This window comes from Stegodyphus dumicola, chromosome 10 (genome assembly GCF_044657685.1).
Source record: "Stegodyphus dumicola isolate Sdum_Otavi_A_Nest chromosome 10, ASM4465768v1".
NCBI lineage: Eukaryota > Metazoa > Arthropoda > Arachnida > Araneae > Eresidae > Stegodyphus > Stegodyphus dumicola.
In genome coordinates, this window is record NC_140777.1 from 68,117,107 (window position 1) to 68,135,578 (window position 18,472).

An 18,472-nucleotide genomic window follows, 5' to 3' on the forward strand; every position below is an offset into this window, starting at 1 on the left:
CCTCGAAAATGAAACGAAAATTTCTTACAATTATATAACAACGATATGACGCTCGTATATTAACCACTTTGCGCAGTAAACTCACTTATGTTTGCAATTTTACTTCTTTACTTCCTTCTGTTTTTAACTCAAAAAGGCTATTAGTCCCGATACGTGATGATTTTCGGTATTTCAGTTTTCATTTGAGTCTGTTGCCATTCGGAAAAACGTAAGAGATTATTTTTTCATATTTAATCTGTTTGTTATTACTTATCAAACTAAGCTATAGGAAAGCATGCTTTTTTACTTTTTAATTTAACTGATTTAAATAAAAAATGCATTTAATTCATTATATATCTAATTAAAAACATTAAATATTTTTAACAGAATTATGTTTCACAGTGTTTTTTCACTTTACAAGAAGATACGTAACGTTTCCATGCTAATCGAAATTGGGGGTTTACAAAGAGGTCACTATAGACCCTATTGGAGTCATTAAATTTTAAAGGTGTCGATTGAGGATTGATAGCCGGCAACTGACTGGCATAATCAAGATTTTATGATTACAAAAAATTATTAATAAAACTGATAATTAATTGTTTATTGATATAAAGCGATTTAATTACGGAAGAAATCATAGGAAATAAATATAAGGGAAAAAATACACAAAACTCATTTAATATATTTTAAAAATAAATGACATTTTTTTCGATTTTTAAAATATGATAAATAACTTTTGTGATTTCTGAATTCTTCCTATCTTTTTTTCTTAATTCTTCCTATCTTTAAGTTAGTACGTTAAATTATTTTTAAGAAATAAAGGCAGTATAAAAAAATAAAAGTCACGAACGCCCAATCAAAAATATATAGAAGCAGATCCAAGGAGGTTAGAATAGAAGGAGGGAAAATTCAACTCACGCGGTGAAGCTTGGCGGCCATGTTACTGTTATCGCTGTGACTTGTGCAAAGAAGTCTGTAATTGCAACATTTTTTAACACAATTGAACATGTGGAAAGACGTATCCAAGAATTTATATACGTATATTTTCTGTAATTCAGAGCAATTTCTATGAGATTCATAAATATGAAACACGGATAAACTGATATCATTAAATTCACATCAATCTGTTTTATTTTATTAATATTTATTCTTGTTGTTGGTTCTGACAAAGATATATTTAAAACTTTCATTTAAAAAAAATGCAACCAATGACTATTTTTTAGATAATTATTGCTAAATATGTGAATTTCTGTTTTAGTGTATTGCAACTTAAATCTGAAGTATTTAAGCATACTAAAATAAAATAACTTTATTTTCTATCTCTTAAACTATGTATATGAAATAATTCTTTAATAAATTATGATAATATTGTGAATAAATCAGAAATATCCTTATTAAAGGAAAAATTGGAAAAGTACACCCAACAGGTTGCTAATAAAACCTAAACAAATCCTTGAAATATGCAGAAACATCATTTTTAAAGGCTTTAATGTTATACACGTGCATTTAGATTTCGAACTATTTCTTAATAATTTTCTGTTCATAGTAAATTATGGATATCATCTTTATTACTTTAAAACAAAAGTTTAACAATAGCGATGCATTTCATTATAAATTTAACATATTTTTACTGCAAATTACATGCACGGAACAGCTTAGATACATGTACGTTTCACTGCCGTAAGGCAATGTTTTGAAATTACAAACATGGAGGCCGCTTGTTCGGTGGACTTTCATTCCCCGATAGTGGAGGAAACTGCGAACCCTCCCTCCTTCTAGTCTAACCTCCTTGGTTTATTCAACTCCATGCCCACCGTTGAAACTTGTTGACAGAGGTTAAGCTCAGACGGCTATAATGTTGCGAGGCCCCAACTTGTCAGCAACAGTGGTAGTGACTGCTTTGAACTGTAAATTACACAAACTCGTAAGAAGGGTTTAAATCCCTTTTTATTCCACTTTAGAAATTGACACCCGGCGGTTTAACAAAATAGACAAAAATGCAACAAAAAATAAATGACAGGATGAATAAATAATGAGATCACTACCTACGAGGCTCTATAATCTATAATAGTTAGTAAATAACTTAACCGCATTCTAAGATACAGCTGAGATTCAGCAAACTTACTGATTAAGAAGTTGAAAGATTCAACGAACTGCCGAAATAGGCACACAGGCCGAAACGCGCGGTTCTTAAATTTCTACCTGGCAACCTTCACGCTCGCGATTCAAGAAGCACACTCACAATCTCGTTTCCCTTCTAGTTAAACTTAATTACTTCTGCTAAAATTTGAATACTCTGCGCGTTCTACTACAATTTACATACTCTGGCATTGGCAATTCTAGGGAAAAGTAAAGGCTTGACAGGAAAGATAGCTTAAAATAAATGTTAGTTAAAATAAATATAAACTCTACACGGCAATTACGTCATCAATCTGGAAGTGTACCTTTTACATTTGCTAAGAACACTGCAAGCCGTTATTGCCGAACCCCGCCGTAACAAAAGGAATCTTTGCAATGTGTTAACACACCCGTTGTGAAAACTGCTGCTCAAGGAAACTAAAGTACACAGAAAGAAAGTTACTACCGATCACAGAACAGCAATAGATCATGTTCATGGTGTGTTCGTAGCTCTCGACTTTGCTGTGTGAACTTTCACGTTGTTATAAGAACGGTAAGTCAATTTTAATACTTCAGTTTTTAAATTTCGACACTTAAATTTGCGGGTGCTCAGAAATCTCACATGAAAAGAGAAAATGAAGACAATGTTCTGAAGAATATGCCGTCCCCAGAAGCGCAATATAACGTTTATGTCTCACTTTCGAAAATCTTTCACAGCTACGCAATGAAACTGCTAACAATGAAAGATTATTTAATAAGAATGCGTGCAGATAAAAAAGAAAATAATTTGGAGTACATTAAAAACCTCAAAGATCAATTTTTAATACGCTCAAAGAGAGGAATCTTGTCATCTTTGACACCATTGACATCTATAAATTATGAAGGAGGACTCGAAGCTGTATAATAAAATTTCCTATTTAATTGCAAAAGCGGGGTATCCGTAGATAGTTGATAAAAATTAATTATTACCAGTAATTCGAGATGTAGTAATTATAGTTATGAAAATGAATCCGGATCCAGTTTTATAATGTTTCCCCTTAAGTAACATTACAGTTCATCGTCGTATAAACGAAATGGCCGAAACTATTGAACAACAATTGATCTCTGAATTAAGGTTTTATATGTTTGCTATACAGCAAGATGAATCAACATTTTTGAAGGAACAGATATGTGCGTTATTATAGTGATAGAAAAAATAATAGAGGAGTTTTTTGCGCAAAGCTTCTCGAAACATATTACAAGAGAAGAAAAGATATTTCATCCTGTTGAAAACGTTTTCTACCTATATGTCATTCCTCTGTCCATCATTACTGCAGCTTCATATGACGGTGCATCAACGATGGTTGAAAAATAGAGGGTTTTTAGCATATCTAAAAAAACAAGATGCCTAATATTTGGACTGTTGTTCACTGTGTTTTGCGCACGCAACACTCACTTATGAAAACTATTCAGAAACAGCTTCATAGTGTGTCAAAGCATTAATACTATCAAAGCATTCAACTTTGAATGACCATCTTGTTGAGCAATTAAGTGACCACAATGATGGTAATTTATTGCAGCCTTTTATAGGCATTTTTAATACGTGATAGAAGTTTTTCTAAAAGCTGGCAAAATCTGACTTTCTTGAAGGTATGGCGACAAGACTAATAAAATTGTAAAACATATACTATGGATGATATATATGTGTACATATGTTCACTATTCAACGCCATACGAAACAAAGTACTGGAAAGCGATACCAATCTGAAAAAAAGCTGAAATGACGCTCTTCGGTTTTCGTTCAAAAATACTGACTTGTTTATATCGACTCTAAATCCAAAAGAATTCCGTTACATTGATAACTTAATGCAAGTGCTCGTTATTTAAAAGGATTGCATTTCCTCAGAAGATTATAGTACTATGTATAACTTTCAAAATTTAAAAGAAGATTTCAATGCTTCTTTTAGAGAAACTGAAAATTTTAATGGCCCATAAAACGGCTGAATAGTGATAATAAGATTTTGATGTTACGATCAAGAGAAGTTGATTGCTTCAAGATGAAGATGTTCAAGGAAGATGTTCAAGCACAAGTTTCACTCAAAACAAAGTGCACGCTAAGTTTTAGAATTTAAAAGTCTTTCGACAGAAATATCCCAAAACTGAAGCTGTTACCGAGCCAACATTATTGACTTTTTCTCTTCTTATTTAGTGGAAACGTGCTTCAGTCAACACAATAACTTACTGCGGAAAACAAGAAACAGGTTGGGATATTTTTTTGATAGAAGTGATTTAAGAATAAAGCTAAGCAATTGTATAGAAATATTTAAAAAAAAAAAAATTGCTTCCGTACATCAGTAGCAGCCATCTCATTAATTAAAATCAAACTTTTGTGCAATTAGAATCTGTATTTTTTTCCTGAACATTTATTTATATTTATAAAATTTTAAAAATAATAATCATATAAAAATAATAAAACATAAATTTAATAAACCATCGTAATTTAATTGCTATCTTTAAGCTATTTATATGCAATTTTTTATATTATAGAGAAAAATGTAAACAGGTGGATGAAGAAAACTTTTTTTTTTTTTTTTTTTTTTTTTTTTTGAAAGAGGTTGATGCAAAAAAGAGATCGAGAATTTCTGGTCTAAACTAGTATCCTTATAAAATGTTTTTCTATTCACGTGGGCCATCTGTATTGATATTCTCTGCTAATAAACCAAATTAAACTTTAAAAGAGCTCTTTGAATCTAAAAACTAACAGGTTTTTTTTAATTCCATTTAATTAGCGAAAATAGTCCTTGTTGATACAATGGAAAATGTATCTCCATAATAATGCTTTCCCTTGTTGTTTGAAACATTCACATCGAATCCACATATATCCTTCAAGAATGCAATCATTACTGCGTATGTGAAAGTTTATCTCAGTGTCTCTACGAAATTAGGAAGCACTTACTTCGAGTTTTTATCTTAACTATTTTTAATTCCTATGGCCTCCACAGAAATTTAAAAGGAATCAAAAGTGCCAAAAATCATTAACAGTAAATACGATAATTAATAAGAAGATTTTAATTTTTTTGTGGGTAAACTTTTGGCATATTTTTAGGGAAGCCAAATGCATTGATCTCGGGTTCGAATACCAGAAAACATGTACGTTTATACGCGGAATGCATCTCCGCGGCGTGGGGGTGAGGGTGCTTAAAACACTTACAAGCCCCGACAGTCTAAATCCTTTCAAGAAATGGTGGAAGGGGAAGAAGGATGAGAGATCCTCTCCTTCAAAACAAGGACGAGGCTGGGCAGGTTCTCATTGTTACTATAAATGATCAAGGCCTAAGCCATCAACAAGCACAACCCTTGCGTTTTTAGTCATGATAAAATTCCTGGATATGACCTTATGTTAATGTCAGAAAAATGAGTACAAAAATATTACATACAAACTGCAATGCAATCTTCTTAAAACGACTACCTTTCAGTTCCAGACGAACTAGGTCTTCAGAAAAGTGATCGCCTTAAAAATGATGATGGTCAATATCAGTATTTATTTACGGATTTACTGGTCACTTTCAGAGGTAATTGCCATGAGTGGTTTCACTGCGTTTGTTTTAAATTAGGTAATATTTAACATAAATTTAGAATAATTTTTATAAGTATTTCTGATTGGGAACATAAGTATATATAATATTATCATAATTAAATTAATAATTTATTAGTACACTAAAGAAAAATCAAATGTTGCATGATTATTTAGATGAAAATGCATAAGTTTCGATATAATAAACAGATTAATATACATGTGTAATGTATAGATTTATCAGTGGCTTCTGAGATCGTACTAAAAATGAAAACTCAAAAGAGTATCAATATATATTGTTAAGTAAATATTTTATAATTGCACTATAGTTATTTGGAAAATAAAATATAGAGCAATCGCCTGAATTAATAAACACTTTGAATAACAGTTGCCATAATTATAAATAATAATTGGCAAATAATTAAACATTTCAGCTTCTAATTTAAGCCGAATTTTTTTCTGTATTTTTACTAACGCAAATAAAATGTGGACAGACGTTTTATCGTATAAAAAATGAATACCAATATCCCAAATTTAATTTTTGAAGAAATAGATTTCCTTCCATTTCATTTTCATTTTAATGATTTATCATTTTTTGGTAACATCTTATAAGTACAAGGAAGAGAAAAACTTTAGCAAACATAACATTCCCTTAAATAAGATAAATCAAACTCGAATGACTCTTAAAAGTGGTCCCAAAAATTTTGGAGGTATTTTCTCCCTCCTTCCAGCATGCCTTCGTGATGTAACGATTAGCACACTCGGCGCGTATTCGACAGGTCCAGGTTCGAGTCCTGGAGAGGCATTGCTCATTTTTCACGTCTCCTGCTTCAAAAATTCTAATGACTTAGCAGTGGAGCCCGAACAAAAACTGGTGGTGGATGATGATTCTTCACCACCAGCATTTGGCGATTGGGTCCCCTGATTCCCAGTCGCTCTTTAAAAGGGAAAGTATATAAATTTTCTCCCTTCTCCAGCATGGCTTCGTGTTGTAGCGGTTAGCACACTCGGCGAGTTTTCGAGAGGTCCAGATTCGAGTCACGGTAAATGCATTGCTTATTTTTCATGTCTACCTGCTACAAAAACCCGTAATGACTCTACAGGTTTATTAACAATAGAAGATAATTCATAATATTAGAGTAGAATTTCCCATTAGCAAGCATCCACAAAACCAAGGCTTCTTCTGTCCGTTATCAAGAAATGGGAGGGCGCTTACTTACATGATGGATCCGAGGATTCAAGTGATAGGCTGGACTATATCCTCAACTCAGCTAATATTCAACACAAAACAACTTTAGTTTGCTCAGAAGAAAATACCGTTGTCACGAAAGAAGTACATGTATGTGCTGAATCTCCATTAATAGACAAAGACAATACTTAGTTACTACTTGTATTCTAGAATTAAAATTCATAATTAGCATATAAGTTCATCTGTCATAGTAGAGTTCTAATTTAACAGGAAGTATTTAAGGTTACAAAACAGAGTCAAAGTTTGGCTTGCACAGTTTTGGTTCCAAAACTGTTTTCTTTTGCCTTGCACTAACTGTTGATAGGTAAATCACACGCTTAATTCCTATAAACACGGCAGCTACCAATTAAATTATGCTGATCTGTGCAAACTTTGGAACAAGGTATAAAACTGCTGTAACTTAAAGAAGGGGGGAATATAAATACCCAAAGTTTGCACCCATTTTATGAAAAATAATGTTGAATCAACCTGTAATGTTGCGCGCTTCCAACCTGCACGCAACAGTAGTGGTGACTGCTAATTACTGGAAAGTAGACTTGAGAAGGGTTTAAATCCCTTTTTATTCAACTTTAGAAATTACAGATGCGTGCTCTTGACGCTCACAAACTACGCCGACCCGGCGGTAAAATAAAAATAAGAAACTAAAAAAAGAATAATAACAAGTGACTAACTACGAGGCTCTCTAAACGTAACTAACCTAGCCGCGTTCTAAGATACCGCTGATAATTCAGCAAACTTCTGAATATTACGTTGAAAAATTTAACTATCTGCCGAGGCAAGCACACAAGCCGAAACGCGTGGTTCTTCAATTTCTAACTAGCCACCTCCACGCTCGTGAAGCAAGAGAGCACACTTTCGAACTCGTTTCCCTTCTATTTAACTCAGATTACTTCCGCTGACAATTTTGAATACTTTGCGCGTTCTACTAAAATTTACACACTCTGGCATTGGCAATTCCAGGGGAAAGTAAGGCTTGACAGGAAAGATGGTTTAAACTTAAAATAAATGTTAGTTAAAATAAATATAAACCCTACAAACCTATGTAAATGAAAGCGTTGACATAAAATTAAATGCTAATCATAAAATGTTTTTTCCAGAATTGCTTATAATTAATGTCTGAATAGCAGAAAATCTTTCGAAGTGATGTTTTATAATAAGGCTAAGGGACGTTACTTTAACTTGCAAAGCTATTTAAAGACTGGAGACAAGCCAAAACCAGGCGGAAGTAGCCAGACGATTGAACGTCCGCTAATCCTTGATGACAAACGTCGAAACCAATTTCTGTACTCGAAACAACATCTCAGAAATTTCAGTGAAAGAACGAGTATGGTTGCGATGGAATTAATAAGAAGGGATACTTTCTATTATTTGCGATCCAGCTGGCACTAAGCTCTGGATCGAATGGTTCATCATAACCAAGGTTTATTCTCATAGTGGCTACAGAACCATTAGCGTCGACTTCTATTACAATTAAGAAGCTGAAAAGAAGACGTTTATGTCAAATGACCAGCATGGTATGTTGCAATAATACGTTGTTTTAGAAGAGCGGCCGGACCACATCTCACATCAGTCACAATAAAAATCTTACTACAGATAAATGAATATAGATATGCTTTGCTAAATTAATGCATATTCTGGTCAGAGGAGAAGATGAATACCTTGCTATGCTTCTGAAAGTTGTGAAAAGAATACTTGTATACTTACAGAGAATGCACTCACAATTTCGAGTACCATCTCGTGAAAAGGAAATAGAAATTCTAAATGTTTTCAAAAGAAATACTTATATTAGCAAGACATCAGAGGAATTCGTCCTATTGAGCAATGCAGGTGCAAGAGGACATTCATTTCTCCTTCAAGGCAATAATACTCATCGGTTAGCTAAGTTTTCGAATAGTATTAAGAAATGATCATTGTATATATCAATTGGTTAACCCAATCTGCCAACCATATTCAAATTCAGAATTTGCATATTCCACTCTAAGAAGGTAAGTCTGTTACTGCCTTCAATACCCCTATTAAAATTCGAGGGTTTGGGGCTCGAGAAACCTTGAATGTACTATGGGATTTGTTAGGTTACTATCCGCAGCCATGAAGCATCGCTTTAAAATTTTATTACGATTAATAGTTATGTATTCAAGTCTAAGAAATTTCTTTCAACATTAATCTGCATGTACCAATTTTTAGCAAATAAATACTCGATATAAAATACTTTTCACAGTTTTTGAAATTTATAATATAACAATATTTCGAAATTTTCTTGATTTGTTATACTTTGTAATTTATATGATTTTTTCCATACTTTATTTCAGTTCACTATACACTTTGCTTCCCGTTGAGTTTCAAACTCTCAGATAGCCAGCGCATGCGCAGATTTTCTTGAGCGAATCTTGTTACCGATGTTGCTGTGTCTGTACAGATATATGCGAATGTCAAATGATTTATCTAAAAGCGATTTTTTACTTATAATATATGTAAACAAGCAGAAAAATTAAAATGACTATTTTGCGCCTGAGAGTTTTTGCGCCTAAAGAAAAATTTTTAAAAGGTGTTAACACTGATTTTGACAAGAGAAGCATCGAAGGAAGTTTGAAATAAATTCTTCAAAGAAAGAAGATGTAGATTCTCTTTTAGAAGACTCGAGACAGTATAGTCAAGTCATGAAATTGCCGATTGCCCACTAAACAGATCTATGTACTACCTCTCTATCAAATGAATCGCATAAGCATCGACAATAAGTGGGCATCCTTACGGATTAACAAACTTCAACAACATAATTGGCATCAAAAACAAATTACAGGTATGAAATGCTTGGAATACTTAAGTTTTGAGAAGATGAGTTTTCCCCTTAGTTCTTGTTCGTCAGTCATCAAATTACATTCATCAAGGAACTGCGATTTTAAAAAGAACCCATACACAGAACACTGTAGGTTGTCCACATTTACTATTTTATTTAGTGAAGTACTATCACACGTTATAGGATACGATTTCCAGCCAAAATGTATCATACAGATACTTCACATTATTTTTTATTTATACAAAAATTTTGCAGATATAACAACTGCATTATAACGATGTTATTCATTATAGCGAACATTACTAATTATAGCTGCCATTTCATTCCAACTATTGGTGCCGAAAGTCTTCAGTTGATGAAATTACATTAAAGTGACCCACGCGTTATATAACATCTTTTCTCTTTAGGGTGCGAGGGGCAGTTGTAACAAGCATTAACTGTATATAATTATTTTTAAAAAGAAATCAATTCTCCCATTCTCTCGCCTTCAATCCCTATTCTTTTCAAAATTGTATTAACATAATGATAAAGCTAACTCTTCATCTCCTACACTTTCCATTGCAGAATAAAATTTATATTCTACATCTGTTTTCATATAAAAGCATAAAAATTACATTTTTATACTAGAGATACCTCAGCCTCCTCTGGTGATTTACGACTGCTTAGTCGTCATTCGAATTATAACTTACTATATATGCTTTTCCTTTATTTTTAGTGAGTACATTTAAAAAATATAAATAACCACTTATGCAATAATATTTATAAATAAAAATGAAAGAACCCTATGGAATCTGATGTTCAAATGACAGATATATAACCTTTTTTCTATTGAGAAATAAGAAAATGTTATCGAAAAGGTACTGGATCACTCTATTGCAACAAACAGTACGTTTTTAGTTTGAAAGCTACAATACTGACAGCGTGTTTGGCTATGGTTTATCGATTTCAATTCATTTGTGGTCGGCAGTAATTCATTATGGGCGATTTCACTATGGGTATTACTATTTCATTTTTTCTGCGACACAAAAAACTGTCGCGACAATTTTAAGGTAAATACTTTATACAGATAGATTAGATGTATTGGTATGAAATCCAATAATTTTTTATATGCATATGCTTAAACTTTTTATGAAATTTTAAAATTATTTAACTGTCTTATATCTGTTATTGTTGTTCCGGATTAAAAAATTATCTTCTGTTCTCAACAGTTCTGCTTTAAAAGCACAGACATATACATTCATAATATGTCATCTCCCTGTTATAGCGAAGAGCTAATTTTATTCTTATTTATGTATTACAAATATTTAGGAAGAAAATATAAAATGAAATGCAGTGTATTTATTTTAGCAATGCCACAAAAAATTTTGGAAATTTTTCCTTTGTGAATGAAGAAATTTATTTTATCGTTTGTACTTATTGAAGTATGTATATTTGTGACTTATTTAGCATTACTTCGATAAAATTAGCAATTAAGTTTAAAATCTAATATTATTTTTTATTATTTAAAATTTCTATTACATTTTAAATTATTTTAAATGTTTTACTTAGAATAGCATTTTTCATTAATTAAAATCTTACATTGCCAACTAGCATTTTAATCCTGTGTTACTCAGATATGAAATATGTTATGTTATAGCGAAGAGCTAATTTTATTCTTATTTATGTATTACAATATTTAGGAAGAAAATATAAAATGAAATGCAGTGTATTTATTTTAGCAATGCCACAAAAATTTTGGAAATTTTTCCTTTGTGAATGAAGAAATTTATTTTATTGTTTGTACTTATTGAAGTATGTATATTTGTGACTATCATTCATTAAAAATCACTTAAAATACATTGCATATACTTTTTAAACTATTAAATCATGTAATTTAATTCAGTATCATATAACTATACATCAATAGCGTCTCATCGCATATAATTTGGTAAGTATGAAGTTTTCAAAAATAAACCACCACACATCATTTGCAAATACTGAGGCTCTCAAAAGTGTTTGTACACTTACGAGTTTCAGTGAAATATTGCTTTATTCATTAATTAAAATTAATATTTGGGAATGAGAATTTTTTAATAATATCTCTAAATTTCTCTTAGCAAAAATACATTAGTTATTTTATGAACATAATAAATGTTTGGGGGGAATCAATAATAAAAAAGTAATAGAAAAATTACCTCCCAAGTCTTCATACATTTTAAAGAAATCTGCATATAAGTAAGTACTGTAGTAGATCCGTTAATTAGTATTTTGTAGGATATCTTCTTGCAGCATTTATGACAATTTTCAATAGTGTGGGCATAGAAGTTTTTTTTTTTTTTTTTTTTTTTTTTTTTTCGGGAGGGGGGATAATATCTGCATGAATGTTTCTCCATTCTTATAACATTCCTGTTTTTAGTTCGATTTTATTTTTTATGTTATGTCTCCGTACTCTAAACCTCTAATTTTCTTAAATGTGTTTTATCGGATTTTAATCCAGTGACTGAAGTGGTGTTTTCAGAAATTGTGAACAATTATAAACAGGCCAAAGAAAGGCAAACGTTGAGAGTCGTATGCTTAGGATTGTTATCCTGATCAAAAATAAAGTTGTTTCCAATACCAAATTGTCGGCGGATAATTTTAAATTACCTTTCAAAATATTTAAATAAAGAGCATGGTTTATTATACCATCAATAAATACTAAACTACCTAATCCTGATGTGCTGACATGCACCCTCACACAAGGACACCTCCACCGCTATGCTTTACTGTTCCAACCAAGTTCTTGGGATTAAATTCCTTATCCCCCCCCCCATATAATTACGGTATTTGCCGGCGTATAAGACGCACTTTTTTTCCTTTGAAATAGGTCTGAAAAATAGGGTGCGTCGATACTGCGTATTATACGTAGAAGCTTCATGAGATGCTGTGAAAACAGAGATAGTGGTTAAATCATTTAAGAAGTGTGGCATTAGTAACGCACTGGATGGTACAAAGGACAATTGGTTGTATGAGGACTCAGATGCTGATTTAGATGGGGTTGCAAGTGACTCTTCATTGAGCTCTGGAGATGAGTGCCTGGGTTTTGACGAAGAAGATTAAAATGTGTTCTTTCCCAGATACACTGGGTATTTGCAGAAATTATTACTTTATATTTTTATTACTTTATATTTAAAATACCGTAAATTCATTATAATGATTAGTAATATAGTTTTATCCTTCAAAAATGTGTATAAAAAAAAGGCTGCGTCTTATAGGCCGGTGCATCTTAATACGCCGGCAAATACGATATATGCCCATTAGAACCAAAAACGTTAAATTTGCTTTCATCTGCAAAAAAGGCATTGTCCCATTCCGCTTTGGACTTATTTACCATTAATTTTGCGAATGAAAGAATAAGTTTTCTATTTTTTTAACAAACAAAAATTTTATTGGAGCAGAGCGCCCATGTAATCCCGCTGATCTGAGTACTTGTCGAACAGTTTCAGGTGAAGTTGAAGTAAAATATTTTTCAGTAAATTCTGTAAAGATTTTTACTGCACTCAGACTTGGATTTTTTACAAATTTTCTGATTATAAATCTCTCATCATGTTGAGTTAATTCTGCTGGACGACTTCTTCTTTATTTTAAATATTCAGTAAAATATAACGAAGTAAGCAAGCAAAGACTAAAGCCAAGTGAATGTTTAACATCATCAAAATGCAGAAATAAATAAAAAAAGTGTCAGACAATAATTATATTTATGAAATTTTAGGAAAATGTTTCGGTGTACGATCACTTTTGTGGCATGTTTTTTTATCTATGACTCTTTACATTTTTCAATTTTAGAAAAAGAAAAATACGTCCGTATTAAAAAAAAGTTTAGTTTTATTCAAAATCTCATGGAGATGATATGAAACAATCTCGGGCTTTATATTCGAATTCAGTTCCGGGCTACAGCGCTTTTTCTACAAATTTTTAAAGTGTACAAACACTTTTGGGAGCCATTTGTATGTTGCTTAGAACATCAGTAGAAAAAATAAGTGTGTGTTGTATGCAGGCATAATACTCTCTTTTTCTGCGCGCGTCATTGTTTAAACATTAAGAAGCGCTTTCTTTAAAAAAATCTGAATTATATTATCATACTTATTATTTTAGTACGTCAACAAAAAATTATGTGCTATTTTAGTTTCAGTTGAATATGTTAAGTTTCACGCAAATAAAAAATTATTTCTTTGTTTAGTTTTGGTAGAATAAAATTAAAAGCAAGATTCTGGATTTAATTTCATCAACTCCTATGTAAGTAAAAATGAATTTAACTGGTTTATTTTACTTGAAATAAAAAGTGGGTTTTGTCCTTAAGCGAATACAAAGCAATTTCACCATTCAATTTCTCAAAATATGTGTATTTTGAATTTTCTTGAATGAAAAAGAAAATTTTTTTTAATTCTTTTTAACTGTATAATGCTTTCCATAATAAAACAGGTTAGCGAGAAAAATCATATTCTCTCATTCCGACTACAGTTAAAACATATTTTTCGCCTGCGGAAAGAAACGAACTAATTATCCGAATTTTTAAATTAACCAGATAGACTATGGTAATGACTTGTTAAGATAATTCAGTTTAACTATATTAAGTCGTAATGATATTTTTCACTTTTCTACTTTGTTTTTTACTTTCTCAGTTTTCTTGACTGAACTGATAAAAAATGGTTCTGAAGTTCTTTATTAAGTACGTTATATACATAGTTTTGACGCTTTTCTTAAAAATACAGAAAATTAAATGGCGTTGATTTACAGTTAGTTTTAAGATTAAATTTTGTCCCCATTTGCAATTATATGGAAGTAATACTATGTAGCGAAAATATTAGAAATACATTATCAAAGATTTGTGTTGTTCTACTTGCATTCTTCATTTCAAAATAATGAAGAATGCACTGTGAAAATACACTATGTGCAGTTTGAAATGAAAGAAATTTTATACAGCACAAAATTATTTTCGTTAAATATTTATTTGTACTAAATTTTACACTAAACTCTTTATTTATTTATTTATTTATTACATATATCATATATATAACAAACATTGTTGAAAAAAATACTAATTTAGGTTGAATTTTTTTAATCTTAATATCAGTGACTGCTTATAGAATCTTAACATTTATTTTCATTTACTTCTTTAACATGTATAACACTAATTATTTTTAGCTCATAACTTATATTCAAATACCAATATTTTCAAAACAAACAGATCCACACAACGGTAAGATTGTGGAATTTTCTAATGGAGAAAAAAATTCGCTATATGAGTGTAAAACTTAAATTTTCAAAAGATATTCGCCTTATAAGAACAAGCTACTATTAATAATCAGGAAAGGCAACAAGGTTTTATGTAATAATATGCTAATATTATATTATGCTTAATATTATATAATTTATTATGTTTAATATTATGCAGATTATTGTGTTTAATAGTATTTAATATTATATAATATAAAGCTAATTTTGAAAAAAAGATAATATGTGATATCATCGAATTAATTCCCTCATTTTCAGGCACAACTAGCAAAATAAAAAATTATTCCAAACAAATTCAAGATGAAATCATAGTTTTTAAAAAAGAGTAATTTAGACTTAAATTTAAAGTATTTTTAATGACTTAAATGACTGAATTTTAAATTTAAAACAGGGCAGGCAAAAAACGCATATATTTTAAAGGGAAAAAAATAAATATACTCTGATTTATTAAATAATTATTTTTCATTTAGAATTTAAGCTGGATCATAAAAACCGCACCTTCAATGATCCTACTTTTAGTAACAAGTCTTTAAAATAACCATACTTGGCGAGCGATCCGACGTGATAATGCATAATTCTTAACGACAATGATCAGGACCTGTTTCTGTTTACAATGCAACAACAAAATCAAAAACACATTTTTCAATTTTTAAGCCATATATTATATACATACGTTCAAAATAGCAATTGCATAGCATAAGTTGCTGAAAAAAGACTAAAGGATCAAAGAACATAGTATTGATACCTGTAAATTCCAGGTTTAGAACACAGCAGACAAAGATCCAACTGAAACGCTCTCCACTCCTCTCTCGTCTGGAGAACGGATACCTATGAATCCTGAAAAGCTACTTTTAGGGTTGCCGAAAAGAAGTTCTTTTCCGCCAAGTTATCGCTGAACTCGAATTGCAAGCAGGGTTTCAGTGTCGAAAACAACAATACAAAATATAAATGTACTGGATTTTTTAACACCCTTTTTTTCCCCATAGTATTAAATAATTTGCAGTAGTTGGCATTTTACAGTGTATTTATTTCATTAGGAATATTTAATATGTCTTAATATATTTTAAATGTGTCTTTCTAATCTTCATTCGAGCAGCATGTCATATGCGTTTATAATCATTTTTAAACTGCCATACGAAATCTGAAACTTCCAAGAAAGCTAATGTCTAAAATCTAATATATTTCCTAGTTTAATTCCCAAAACATATATTTTAGCTTAATGAAGGAGTGATATTTTAATCTTAGTATAAGATCTGGAAAACATGCATCATATTTTTAAGTAGTTTTAGATAAAATATTTTTAATTGCTAGAAGAAAATGAAATAAAAAGAGAGAGGGAAAAGAAACGGAATAAAAAAAATATTATTTCCCAAGAAATTTTTTCTTAGATAAGAATTTAATGAAATTTTAGTTACAATTTCAGAAATTAGTAAAATATGGAATAATAATAACTTTAAATAATGATGAAATAATTTTTTGTCTTCAGTGTATATTAGATATATAAACTATTTATAGAACTGTTTGTTATTAATAAAGTAATTCGTATTTTGCAAACATTTCTTTCCCTTCCCTTGGTTTGAAAATACACGTCGCCTCTTATAATTTTAGGACAAATTTTAGGAAACCGCAATTATTAGCAAATAATGAGGTGATTTAGCGCATACTTTTTAAATACATTCCTTATGCGTTGGTCTATTCATTTCACCGTGCATACAAACTTTCTTGAATTTAATGCAATATACTCTCGATTATCCAGGTGCGGATTATCCGGTTTGCGGATTATCCGTGCGTAGCGATGCTCGCGCACTCACGTTCAACGTTATGCGCGAGAGTGTGTAAAAAACAAACATGAGCAAGTCCGAGAATGCTCTAAAACCGCTGAATTTTGTTTTAGGTTAACTTTCAATGATTACCTCTCACAATTCGTTCTGCATGTGCATGATTATCTAATTGTGAAAAGTCGAAGCAGTAATTGAAGTGTTGTATAGCCCAAAAATTAAACATGTAAAATTCTTCGAAAATGTCGATCAGAAAAACATTGAAGAATAGTTCGACGGTGATTCGACTGAACCGATCTTTCAATGCTTGAGTGATGCGGTTATCGTTTCAAATGTTTCAAGAACAGAAGAGGTAGAGAGAATGATACTGAAAATACAAGCACCACCTTTTGCAAACTGTCCACTCCATTCAAACAAGCCCCATCCGCCGTGAATAGAAGAAAGTATGTCAGAATATCAGATAAAGTAAATTAAACATATTTTATTGCTTTTTATTATGACGTAATATTTTTCCTTCTTTTTCTCACATATATAAGTTGAGCATTTTAAACAAACAATGATAGTTTTTTGTTTAAAAAATTTAGAATGGAAGAATTCTTTTTATTCTATCGCACCTGTAAAAGAAAGGATTTGTACAAGGCTCATAGCATTTAATCCTCATAATAACTACTAAGCGTAATGGTAGCGATTCCACAAAGTTTAGAGATATGTCTGAAGGTATTTTATTCCATTCTTCTCGCAGGATTTATTTCAAATGATCAAATACGTGCTTTTTATACTTTATTTCGTATCTTTTTTGCGCTCATTTTGAATATAGACTGCAAATGTTCATTCCATTATTCGTCTGGGACAAAGCGGAGGACTGTACAGTGTTTTGCTGGCAGTGGTAAATTCGTCGGATTAAATCATAATATGTGCGACAAGCTTCTGTTCTTTATATTGCTTGCAAAAGAAATTTCTGCCTTTCCGATTCCACTCGCTTCTATGTAATCCTATGCCACTGCAGATCTCATAAACCTTGTGAAAAATCTACTTCGACGTTTGACTGTTGAAATTTCCTGAACAATGCGATGATCATCAGTACGAAAACATTAAATCTGATATTTTATTCTAAAAGTTTTGCATCTTCATTAAATGGATCTCGGCAAGTTCTAAATTTTACCTCCATATCCTGCAATCTTATAAACAATTTCTCTCTAATTACTGTGCTGTGTAATAACTAAGCACTGTATTTATTTTATGACTGTGTCTACTTTTATTTACTACATTCTCAGTGCACTTTTCGGTTGTTCTGTAGAGATAAATATGATTTCGAATAATAATGTGAGCAATTTGGGTATAAAATTCGCCTTTTGTTATTTGTTTGGATAATCTTAGAAAGAACTTTGTTGCATCTATACTTATTTCATTTTGCAGCTTTATTCTAAATTTTAAATGCCCATTTTAAATACATCGAGCATAGTACGTTTAGAGCTTCAGTCTTTTCCAAATACGTTGGTATATTAAATAACACAAAAGTGGCAGCACCGTTGCAGTGAACTTGCAACAGCCAGTCAGTCAAACAGTTTTTTAACATTAGCAGTCTATTGTAAAGATACTTAAAATAACAGGAAGAAAAAAAAAAAAAAAAAGATTAAGCATTCTTCGTAAGCCCAGTGGTCATGTGAATGTAGTGCCTGTGAAGCGAGCGTTTATGGCATGCACGTAGCATCATGGAGACGAGTTCGGAAAGACTTCTCATGCACAAC

The 18,472-nt window shown here is 31.2% G+C and overlaps 1 protein-coding gene across 2 annotated transcripts in view; it reads right to left on the reverse strand.

Moving 5' to 3' along the window:
* Nucleotides 1-15,776, reverse strand: part of LOC118194600 (SPARC-like) — a 55,242-nt gene extending 39,466 nt beyond the window's left edge. Inside the window, exon 1 of one of the 2 annotated variants that reach the window (XM_035365774.2) lies at nt 15,692-15,776. The gene's annotated coding sequence lies outside the window, so the exon portion shown is untranslated. The remainder of the gene's footprint in view (nt 1-15,691) is intronic. The other variant, XM_035365775.2, reaches the window with a different exon arrangement.
* Between the last annotated feature and the right edge of the window lie 2,696 nt (nt 15,777-18,472).